Source organism: Felis catus, chromosome B4 (assembly GCF_018350175.1).
Source record: "Felis catus isolate Fca126 chromosome B4, F.catus_Fca126_mat1.0, whole genome shotgun sequence".
In the NCBI taxonomy this organism is placed as follows: Eukaryota; Metazoa; Chordata; class Mammalia; order Carnivora; family Felidae; genus Felis; species Felis catus.
In genome coordinates, this window is record NC_058374.1 from 80,990,001 (window position 1) to 81,002,533 (window position 12,533).

General features: G+C 43.1%; 1 protein-coding gene across 1 annotated transcript in view; it reads right to left on the reverse strand.

Moving 5' to 3' along the window:
* Positions 1 to 10,154, reverse strand: part of TESPA1 (thymocyte expressed, positive selection associated 1) — a 25,029-nt gene extending 14,875 nt beyond the window's left edge. The window contains exon 1 of the mRNA XM_019835047.3: positions 9,969 to 10,154. The gene's annotated coding sequence lies outside the window, so the exon portion shown is untranslated. The remainder of the gene's footprint in view (positions 1 to 9,968) is intronic.
* Positions 10,155 to 12,533: the final 2,379 nt, after the last annotated feature.

Sequence of the window (12,533 nt, forward strand, 5' to 3'; positions counted from 1 at the left end):
CAAACAACAAGGAGATGTGGCCTTATGCAATTAGCAGTCACAACCTCCAGGATCATTATTTTCTGATCTGTCAACCTGGCTTTCTCCATAGCTATGAGTTAACGCCTTGGTGCATCAATGCATTTATATATTTTTTTCTTTTTTCTTTGTTTTTAGTTTTTATTTTAGAGAGGCGGGGGGGGGGGTGGTTAGGGAGAGGGAGAGAGAATACTAAGCAGGCTCCACGCTGACGTGGGGCTCAGCCCCACAACTGTTGAGACCATGACCTGAGCCAAAATCGAATCAGAGGCTCAACCGACTGAGCCGTCCAGGTGCCCCAATGCATTTATATTTCATTTAACACTGCCCACTCAACCTCTCTTTGTGTTCCTCCCAAAGATGCATTCTGATGGCACTAGCCACTTATTCAAAGAGGAAGAAGGAGGGGAAAAAATCACTCAGCTGTCCAAATAGAACTTACAAAGCCTTGAGGCTGGTGTACCTAGAGGTACATTCACTGGCTCATACTCTGTCCTGCCTCTTCCCTCCTGCTACTCTCACTCAGCCCGTACAGTGAACAAGTGGAAGTGGGACCAGAGCTCTTCGGGGTCTCATCCGTCTCCTCCCCAGAGCTTCCGTCAACAGCTTCATCTTCATCGCTGTGCTTTTAATTGTTAGAGCAAGGGAGGGGTGCCTGGGTGGTTCAGTCCATTGAGTGTCCAACTTTGGCTCAGGTCATGACCTCATAGTCCGTGAGTTCCAGCCCCACGTCAGGCTCTGTGCTGACAGCTCAGAGCCTGGAGCCTGCTTGGGATTCTGTGTCTCCCTCTCTCTCTCTGCCCCTTCCCTGCTCATGCTCCGCCTGTCTCTCTCTCTTTCAAAAAATAAATACACATTAAAAAAATTTTTTTTAATTGTTGGAGCAAAGGAAAACAACAGAAAAAGAATAAGAAGAATGCCAGTTTCCTTAGACTTCTTATTCTTCAAGGACTTAAAAAACAAGATCATTAGGGAGGTATTCAACAATTTAGGCCCTAAAACAGCTATTTTTGAGAAGAACATCCGGAACATAAGATGCCTTCCTAGGGCAATGAAATTGTTTTGGATGCCTCTGCTTGCTACAGACAAAACATATCCAGAGACAAAGAATACATAGTTACTGTTGTCTGAGCTAAATTCTTTCACTTCTGTGTCCAGCCCAACAGCAAAAATATCCTCCAAGGAGAGACAGCAGCCGGCACTTTGAGAAGTTGTTAACCCAGAGCACCCGGCTCTTCATCCACTGTTTGTGCCTTTTAAGGCAAATTAAATGAATAAATTAAGCTTGTGATGCAGAGAAGCCACAAAGAGGCGGTGCAGGAAAAAACTTGTCCTTTAGACAGAGATGCTGTGAGGTGATAAAAAGGAGGATGAAATTACCACTAGGAAGAACTGAGGAAAAGAGTCTAAAAAGCTTTGACTGGGGTTTATTTACCAAGTTTTTCACCTTCAAAATATTGAATAGGTTGGTGTTAGTTGGTCCAAAGAAGAAAACATCAAAGGCTGACTTGCCTACTGTCTTTAATTCCCAGAGTAAATGGACCGCATCTCAAACACAAGAATTGTTCAGCTCACGAAGGAGAGGTTTTTTTGGCGACGAGGGGGATTTAAAAGGAAGGCAGCAGGGCAGGAAAAAAGGAGGGGAGGAAGAAGTGAAGAAAGGAAAAAAGAAAGGAAGGAGGGAAGGAAGGAGGGAGGGAAGGGAAGAGGGAAAGAGGGAGGGAGGGAAGGAGAAGAAGGAGGGAGGAGAGGAAAGAGGGAGGGAGGAGAAAAAGGAGGGAAGGAAAGAAGGAAAGAAAGAATACATGACTCCCACACTTTACTCTGCCACTTGCTAGTGGTATGCCCTTGGAAATTTCAGGCCATTTCTCTGTTCTCAGTTGCTCAACTGGGACATTATGCTCTAAAATTTGATGCTTCTCATACCATAAATTTGTGATGTGTCATTTTACAGTTAAACCCCTATAAGGCCAGCAGAGTGTCCAAATCTCACCAATGGAGATGGTAGATAGATGCCTCTACTTGGGTTTCAACATTTTCTGTGATAGGAATTCTATCCTACATTCCTCCACATCTTGGAAAATATATTACACGCATATAGGCTAAGTTCCTCTTTGTCTCCTGAAAATGCTTATCTCCTTTTAAACCCTACACTTTTCTCATGTTCTTTCCCCTCTCCATCTTCCTCTTCCTCAGCCTTTGACATACTTCACTTGCAAAACCCACTCTTAACCAACCTTCTTCATGAAGTCAGACCCGGCTTCTATAGCCTACAATAGTCACTTTCACGGATTTCCTTCCCTGCCCATGTTTTCTTCTTAGTCCTTATCACTAACATAGTTGATATTTTATTTGTTAATCCTATTTATTGTTTGCTCTTCTGACTGGAATATAAACTCCACAAGGACAGAGATTTTGTCTGGGTTGTTCACTGCTGTATCCCTAATGCATAAAACCGAGAGGAATTCATTGTAGTTGCTTAGGAAATACTTATTCTCTAAACGAATGAATGTTCAGTAGGTGACTATTCCCCAAAGGAGCCCATTGCTTTACAGATTCATCATAACCTAAGAGACCTATGTAGGGAGATCAGCTTCCAAAGGGTTAACAGTGAACTTATAACTGTGTGCTACTAAGCATGTAACAATGTTTCCATCTTCAAGTTGGGAGAAAAGAGATGAATTTGAGAGTCTAAGACTTGTTTCTGTTCTAGGAGCTCCAATAATTATGAAAAGAAGTTGTAATTTCTTAACTATTCCTTTCTGTTTTATTATTATTATTATTATTATTATTATTATTATTATTATTTTTAGTAATCTCTACACCTAATGTGGGTCTCGAACTCCTGACCATGAGATTAAGGGTCCCATGCTCTTCCGACTGAGCCAGCCAGGCACCCCTTCTTAACTATTCCTATTTGCTCTTCTGTCCTATGCACAAAGGTTTTACTCAGTGTAAATACCTACGGGAGAAAGCCCATGGAAACAGAATCTGCAATGAATAAGTGTTCCAAAGAAGGGCTTATAAATAAATGACCATTATGATTACGGCAACAGAAAGGCTAGACAAGTTAAGGTCTCTACCACCCACTGAGAACGACAGCCATTTTTGGAACAATTTGTGCGAGAATGGAATACTTTCTTCACCTGGGGAAGCGACACGGTTTCAAGTCTGAAAGAAAGGATGCGAGCCGTATCTAAGCTAATCTCAACCTTGGCAAACTGGTCATGGGCCCAGAGAATTGAGCAATTTTCCCAATCTCTGCCACAGAGACCTGTTCACGGGTGTTATGTGGAAGCGAGAAGCTCAGCGATGTTATGAGGGAGGGAGGGATAGAACTGTCTGGTTAGCGGTTGCAGGGAGGAAGCTGTGCTGCTGAGAGGTAGGAAACTGAGTATTCTTTGTGGGAATCTGGAGGAAGTGGCACATGATATCAGAGAAGCACATCAGCAGTGACAAGTGTTAGAAAGAATTGAAGGATGGATGGGTGCACACAGAGGTCGAAATGGCACCTTTGAAGGCCTTGGGACCTCATGTAAGAGAGGGAAGGGTGTGGAGCTATTTCTTTCAGACAAGTTACACAAACACATACACCCACATGTGCCACAGAGTGTGGTGCAGTGTGAAGAGTGCTGACTGGGAGGAATCGGGAGACGTGGACATTCTTTCAAACTTTTTGTCCGATCCATTGACTTCTGGCAAGCCAATTACATTCTTTCCTTGGGGAGCAGTTTCAATCTCTTGAAAATGAATTGGTGGGATTCGATGTTGTGTACATTTACCTTCGAGACCAATGTATATGAATTTATTTGAGTTGGGTTTCAAATACCTGTATGGCTACTGTCTGTAAAAGCAAATGCCTTTGTATCATTTTCCCCGTATGCATTAGGAAATGGCCCAGCGGCCTCTGGTGTTACTTCCCACTTGGATTCCTTTTTAAGGTGGCCCTGGCTTATGAGGTTCCTACACTTCCAACTTTCATTGACCCAGGAAAGCGGTGAGTCTTGAGTCTTTGAACGAGGGAGGCTGAGAAGGAACCCAAATGAGCGTGATTCCATCAGGTGTTACTGCCCTTTTTTCAACTTTTCCACTTCTTTTTCTTTGGCTTATGCTGTGTCGTCCACAGCATATTCTATCCAGACAAATTCTGTCTACACTTTGAAGGCTGATTCAAGTCATTGCCTCTCTTACCTGCCTCTAGCAACTGCCACATGTGCCTCTACCACACCCAGCAAGAGGTACATGGTCACCCATCGGTCGTCATGTGTCACTCCTCATCAACCCTCCCCCAAGCCCCAACTCAGACACAGCATCGTACCTTTGCAACAGGAAGAGCTCAGCAAATGCTGTACCTGCAGAGACGTGAGAATCAGACTGGCGCTGAGAAACTACCCTTGTTTAGTAGGTGTTATGGGACAGGTGCTCCTGACTTTCCACAAGGTCCCAAATCCTAATGTATATATATTTTTTATACCTTGTAGAGAAGAGGAAAGAGGCTTGGGGCATAGTCATGCTGATCCTTTGTTGATGGAACGTGGGTTTGACCAAAATTTTGTAACACTTGAATTACCAAATTCTTCTATATTTAAAAAATTATTTTTCCAGAGTGTTCCATTCTAAGTTTCCATTCCTTGGTCAGAGGTTCCTTTTGGAATCTGATGGTTATCTTTCTTGATGCTGGTTTATATTACAAAATTGTACTTAATCTAACTTCTATGAGGAAGGAAGTCCTAGCTTGCTGGTACTTTTCCCTGATGTTCCTACGAACTGCCCGCCCCCTCAACCCAAAAAATTCCACTACTTCTGTTGCTACTTCTGTTGCTATTTACCTGAATTAATCCTTAAAAGCCTTATTTCGCCCTTCTGCTGTCATTTCCAGCCCTTTGCCCTTTCCTCTTTTCTCCAATTCTCTAAAGGTTCACTCCCCAAATATTTCTCCACAACCTGTCCAATGTTCTGGAATCTGACTACAACAAATAGAGTAGGAGGGAATTCTCTTTGTTCTGAGGATGTTATAGTTAAAAGTAGAAATTTCAGCTGATAGGATGGAAATTAGACAAAAGAAGATTCAGGAAATAAGAGCTTTGAAATGAATATCTTCTAATGAAAATCATCAGCAGAAGCAGAAAGTTTAGTATCAGGAGAAAACCTTTGTAGTTCTGTCATTATTACTACACTGAGAACATCATATACCTCAAGTATGTTTTTCTAAGGGATGTAGTCAGATTCGCTACATGGGTAAGTCAAAGTGATAGGTGCTAATAATACTTGGGATGTGTAGAGTACCTTATATTTATCCATAAGATCTTCCTGTAAACACTATCACTTAATCAAGACAATCACCTTGGAGCTAATTACTGTTATGTGAAACTCAGGGAGATATGTGACTTACCCAGGGTCATATATTTAGGATCTTGTAATGCTGAGATTTAAACTCAGGTTGGTCTGACTCTAGTTGTGTGGTCTTTCCATTAATTACAGAACAGGAAAATAACCTAATATCACCACCCAAGTATCAGTGGTACATGTAATTTGGGATAAAAGAAAGGAGAAACTATTTTTGTAAATTATCCATTTCACATGCTATATAAACTCTCTACTTTATAGCCCGGTATAGAAGAGACAGTGTAAACCAAAATAAATTCATCCTTGGCTTTGTGACAGTCTTCGTGAAGGAAGTGTTGCTTCATTTGGTTATTAGCATAGTTTTCCTTCTGAACTCCAACTAGATTATGATGCAGTTTTGCTTTTGTCAGGCTTACAGAGTGTTTTAGCAACAAGGGTCCAACTAGGTTCTAGTTGAGGGGAAAAAGGCTGCCTAGAATTGCACATTACTTTCAGATTGTTGTGCCACTCAGAACATTTAACGATGGTTATAGAGCATCACAGGCCAATCAGAGCCAGTCTGGAGAAACTTGTGGGATAGTTGGGTTGGTTATGGGCGCTCAGTGGCTTGAAGCAATTGATATTTATCATAACTTGGTATGGAACTATTTAAATATTAAAAAAAAATTTTAACATTTATTCATTATTGAGAGACAGAGAGAGACAGAGCACAAGCACGGGAGGGGCAGAGAGAGAGGGGGAGACACAAAATCCGAAGTAGGCTCCAGGCTCCGAGCTGTCAGCACGGAGCCCGACACGGGGCTCGAACCCACGAGCAAGGAGATCATGACCTGAGCTGAAGTCGGACGCTCAACCAACTGAGCCACCCAGGTGCCCCTATTTAAATTTTTTTTTAAATTTTGTTTTGAGAGAGAGCACAAGTGGGGAAGGGGCGGAGAGAGAAGGGGACAGAATATCTGAAGTGGGCTCTGTGCTGATACCAGCAAGCTTGATGCAGGGCTCGAACTCACCAGCTGTGAAATCATGACCTGAGCCGAAGTGGAACACTCAACCGACTGAGCCATCCAGGCACCCCGGAACTATTGAAATATTTTAACACTCATTATGGATCTAACATTTTGTACCTGTTAAATATCAGCTGTTTGCAGGTGTCTCAAGGGGGTATTTTTAAGGGACCCAGTAAGGATGGCCAACTTTTGAGAAGGAAAACTGTAGAAAGAGCAAGAGCCTTGGAATCAGAATAAACCTTGTTTGGAATCACAGTTCTATCTCCCTACTGCATATGTAAATGGTAACTTACCTGTCCCCTCTAAACCTGTTTCTTCATAAGTAAAACAGGTAACATACAACTAGTTGAGCTCTAGGGAGCTAATATCAGGTGATGTATGTTAAGTCCCTGATGTATAAGGGAGGTGCTTCATAAAGGAGAGCAGTTATTATTATTAATCTTCCCTCAGTCTAAACCGTTCACTAAAGTTGGGACATTTCCAGGAATAAGAAGGAAGAAAGAGTGAGCAACATGATACAGTAGTGTGTGTAAAATCCATATGGTGAAAGAGGGGTGTTGCTGTTAAGCACAGATGAAACATAAACACTAAGTAAGTCCTTCCTTCTTACTTAATGTCCAAAGGGACCAGAGAGACCATTTAATCCCAGTCAGTCATTTTGAAAAAGAGGAGTGGGGAGGGAGGGAGAGAGGGAGAAAGATAGGGAGACGGAAGGAGACAATGAGACAGGGAGAGAGAGAGAGAGAGAGAGAGAGGCTTATCTGAGCTCACATCAAATATGATGGTTATAAGTGGGACTCAAAGTTCCCAAGTTCGGAGCCCCAAGTGTACGCTTTTTCCTTTACATCACACAGCCTTCCTCATGCCACTCTGGTTTCCACTCTGGGGCTCCTCCCAGGGACATGTATCGGAGACAGAGACCTCTCTTCTCTTCTGTCTGTATCGTGCCTACACCCAACCAGGGCCTATAAACTGGGACTAAGAGTGAGAACAAGCGTGGGAAGAGAGAAGGAGGAAACAGAGTTTCCATGATGAGGCCCACAAGACCTTCTGCATCTCATTCGCATTCACAGCCAAGACACACACATATCACCCCCATTGCAAAGGCCTGTGGGAAATCCCAGGACAGCCATTTCTCTGTTTGTAGATAGGACAATCTGCACCTCAAACCAGGTTGACTGCACCCCATTCAACACGCCCCCAACCTGCCCTATGCTCTCACATTCCTTCACAGATAGGAAATACATTCCTAATTTCTAGTTCTCTTCCATGCCACCGCAGTTGGGAAGATCTTCAGAGCAAACATTACCCTGAGTATAGCCTTTGAGCATTCGGAGACGTCTGTGGTCTAAAGCAGCAGTTCAATCTATTTCAGGGAAAAGGGGGAATGTTGTTTGACAGTTCCAAGAAAAATTCCAATTAATCAACATAACTATTTTACCCTCCTCTTTCACCACCTTTCTCCCCCAAATAATTTCAGCTGAATAAATACTGAAAGAAGACCACCAGAGACCACTTTCTCTCTCCTTCCCTTTCTTCCCTACGTCCACTTCCACAGTGTGAATGAGTTCCATGGAAGGCTTGTCAAGTACCACAGGAAACATTAAAGTTATACGTTTGGAAAAGAGTCATTCGGTGCTCTCAGTGTTGGGAGATACTAATTTTTTTTTCACCTGGATGGGCTCTAAAGCTAGCAGGACTAAGAAACATCTGTTCATCTGTCCTGGTGTGTAGATAGCTCAGTCTAGAGACGGAAGTGAGGGCGAGCAGCTTTCTTGGCACGTCTTTAATTCTTCATCCCTGTTTCCATGGTAATGCAGCTCTTTCCCTCATGGGCTCATTTTTATTCTCCCCTCTTATTTTCCACATGTCTACACCCTCTCTTCTCAAAATCTGTGTTTAAGCAATTCTGTGTTAGGCTTGGGTGTGGGCAGGGCACAAAGCACAGTGGGTACCAGAATACCCACTTCGATTTTGCCCTGCAGGTGGAAAACAGTTGTCAATTATCAAGTGGCAATAAATGTCTCATCTTTTCTCCTTACTGTAGCCTAGAGTGGGCCCACGAGTCATGATCTAAGCTGAGACCAAACCTCCTCTCCATTCTCCATTAGAATGCGAGTCCTAAACCCTGAGCTAAAAATGACTGTGCTGATTCCTGTGGCCACTATGTAATGTTTAATCCCAAGGCTCCATCCCCCTTTCAGGGGCCAGGGAATTCTGATGAAAGGTTATTAAGATGGCTTTAAACTCCCTGGGGTGTCCATGAATAAGAAATCATTTGTTAGATCTCTTTCTATCCCTCTTGTTACACCTTCTGCTTGTTAACCCCAATAGTATTCTAGTAGAGAGAGAGAGAGAATAAACCTGGCTTACCTTCCTCCTAATAATGCATCCTGTCACAGGATAATCATGCCAGATCTTTGGGTCCAATCACTCAAGCCTAACAACCCTTAAGTCTGTAAGCTTGGACACACAAGTTGAAAGCCTCCAACCTCCAACCTCCAACCTCCTATCCTCGGCCTCCCACATTACTGTCTAAAAAGTCCCCTTGCCTAGACAGGCAGTCATTTGTGATAGACAGAGTCACCAGTACTCATAAATCCTCATGATCTTATCAAACCATTTCTGTGGGGCTCTTTTCTCTTGTCCTTGTTCTGTGTTGGGGACCCGCCTCTTCTCCACCCACTGGAAAGTGCAGGAGCACAGCGGGGGCCTGGGAAAACCCCAGTGCAAGGATCTTTCCACTCCTCTACCTTCCCCCAAACTCATGTAGGGAGTGACATGCTCAGCCTGGCTGCCTATAAGACAAAGGGTGCTGGAGGATCACAGACCACCCCCCTCCCAGATGAGGTAAGTCATGGAGCACAGACCCCCCCATCCCAGATGAGGTAAGTCATTAAGTGGTCAACATATCCACAGATCCATCTCTGAGATGGACAGTCTGGAAAACAACCCTCACAGGTGGTTATCTTTCTAGAACCTTCCCACTGAATTGGCCTGGCATTGTCCGATGGTGTGAATTCTCCCTCGTATCTAATCCCCATATATCTGGCTACAGTTTATCTCTTCACCAGCTTTCTTCTGCAGCTTCTGAGGAAAGTAGTCACATCTGCAAAAGCAACATTGATTTCAGCTAGAGAGTCCCACTTGTTCACCGTTATGGGAGCTGGAATGGAACCTACAGGGAAGTTGAGAAACTCTTCCCCTTGAGAACCTTTCAAAGTTAGGATCAGATTGGAATGACAGCACAAGGGAGTACAGCAAGACACAGAGAGGGACTTCCCAGGTGAGAAAGGTAAAAAAAATTCTTAAATATTACTTCAGGCCATCAGAAGAACCCATGTTTTGTGACCCGACACAGAATACCTTTCTGGGAATAGGTAGGAGGAAGGAAAAAAAAAAAAAAAAAAAAAAAAAGGACCGTTTTGTTCCGCGAGGTAGTGATGAATTTTTTAAGGTTGAAGTCGAGAATGTGGGAAGTTTGCTCCTGACTTTTCCCTTTTCTTGGCAACGTGATTTCTCTCCTACCTGCTTCCTATCTCCCAGCACCATCCCAAATCAGTATCATCTTAAAGTTGAGGTGGAAATTATACTCACCTGTCTGCTGGTAGAGAGCAGCGTGTGAGGCGAAGCGGTTGTCAAAGCCCGGCCAAGCCCTTCCCAGGTATGGGGACCTGAGTGAGGACAGTGACAAAGTATCATATTGCATGTTGTACCTTTCTCTCTGTCCTCATGAAATTGCTGTTGCCGGCTCAGAAAGGGGAAGCGGAAATGAGAAAACACACACACACACATACACACACACACACAGTCCCCGCCTCCTACCCCAGCCACATCCTTTGCTCTAGCTCTGGAGACTGAAGAACAAAAGATCTGAAGTCACTGAGCTCACCACTAAGGAGCCCTTCCTGTCTGAGTACTGCCTTGCTCTTTCCAAAACAAGAGATCTTTTCCTGTTAAGGGAAAGGCGCAGCCTATTTAATAACATGTGCATGGGAGTCTTCCTACCACGTAACTGGAATCTCATGACTGTGATAAAGCTTGCTGTCCCCAGGAGGAGGAGTGTCTGAAAGTTCGCTCATACGTATCTCAGAGAAAATGCTCACAGCCCTATAACACACTTGAGACGGCTCTAAGCCAAAATCGATCGGTTTGCATAACTCTTTCACACTCTGGTAAATTCTCTAGAAGCTAGTTTTCAAATACTGCGTGCCATCGTAGGCAACTTCTTTTGGGGTTGGCTTCTTAGCCTTTTGCTTTTATGTTCAAATCCCTTTAAAGTTTTTCTTTCTTTTCTTTCTTACTTTTTTTTTTTTATAAAGAAATGATTGCTTTCCCAAGGAATTTTTAAAGGTGAAGTTTTAAAACTCTGTCACATCCTAGAGATGTCTCCAGTTCATCGGCTTTCAGTTCCAAGAAGCTTTCTTAAACTCTGAGAAGTTGGCCTCCATCCCCAATCGCTGCCACCCTGGACTAGCATTCAGCATCGTGGACCAGCCCTCGCTCCACTTCTCCAACATCTGCCAAGACTGCTTCCTCTCTCTTCGCTTGATGTCTACCGTTCCAGCCATCTCCCATCCGTCTTACCCAACTGTTTCCTTCCTTGTAGCATTTATTTACAAATATTTATCACAATACCCTTGTACGAGGCATATCTTGAATGTACTAAGTGTGACCGATTTTCACATATCTGTTCTTTTCTTTCTTTCATTTCCCCATTCTCTTCTTTCAAATTTTATGGCTGTCACCACAGGTTCGTCTCTTTTTACCGTGTTCCTAAACTCCATTTCCAATTGCGAAGAGGACAACCCTTTGGCTGTCCACAGTATGGCTATAGTGTGGTGGGAAGAAGCCGAAATAAAATTCTTGATCATCAAATTAAGTTCTCTAAACATTATTTTCTTCAAGGGTAATATGAGTAAAATAATAATTCTCTCTGTTTCTCTTTCAAATACACACCTACACAAACACACACATCCACAAACACATTTTTTTTTTACATGTAGGGATGAAAATGTCAAATACATTTTCCAGTACCATAGTAGGGTGCTTTCTGAGAATTCCTTCAAGGTCAACAAGTAAAAAAAAAAACAAACCCAAACTCAGCATTCCCTTGGTCTCTTTATCACTATTCTACACTATTAACTACAAAAACTAAGCCAGTGGAAGCTTTAAAAAATTTTTTTTAATGTTTATTTATTTTTGAGAGAGAGAGACAGAATGTGAGCAGGGGAGGGGCAGGGAGAGAGGGAGACACAGAATCCGAAGCAGGCTCCAGGCTCCGAGCTGTCAGCACAGAGCTCGACGCTGGGCTCGAACTCATGAGCTGTGAGATCATGACCTGAGCCAAAGTCGGAAGCTTAACTGACTGAGCCACCCAGGTGCCCCATAAACCAGTGGAAGTTCAGGGAGGTGAGTGATGGGTATTGAGGAGGGCACCTGTTGGGATGAGCACTGGGTGTTGTATGGAAACCAATTTGACAATAAATTTCATATTTAAAAAAAAATTCTTTTTAACCCTGTTTCTGAAATGCAATTTTTTCCTTAACAGTTGGGGTACTTCCACAGGCAGTTCATAACTATGGAAGGGCATTTTAATTTTCAGAGTGACCGTCAAGCTGCTCCTGGTTTTCAGTGCCTGAGGGCCAAAGATGCTAAATGTCTTTGAAGGTACAGGACTTTCCCGCATAAGGAACAATTGATTGTCCCGGCAAAAATGTTTGCATTCTGATACACACTGGTCGCGTCACGGTTAGGAGAGCAGGCTTTGGTACCAGACTCCGGCACTAGGGGTCTTTGCACTCCCGCTCACATTAATGAAGGCCTCAACTTCCTTGTCTGCAAAATGCAGACAACGTTCCTTAAAGGAGGGGTTACAAAGCTATAGGAATAAAGGAACATAGGATATTGACCCAGCACAAATGCTCAAGTTGCAGCTATGTTTTCCTAGGTCTTTAATACCGTTTTCACTATATTCAGCAAGCCGTATGTCTGTATACATCAACATCGCTTCATTTCTTAAATAAACCATTTCTCAAGCCAATTTCTAGAGATTTTTTTTTTGTTAATTAAAAAAAGAAAATTGCTATTTTGTGTGATTTTTTAAAGAACATTTTCTTTTTCATCAGCGGTGGCTGGAAGCCACGGGATTCCTAGGAAGAG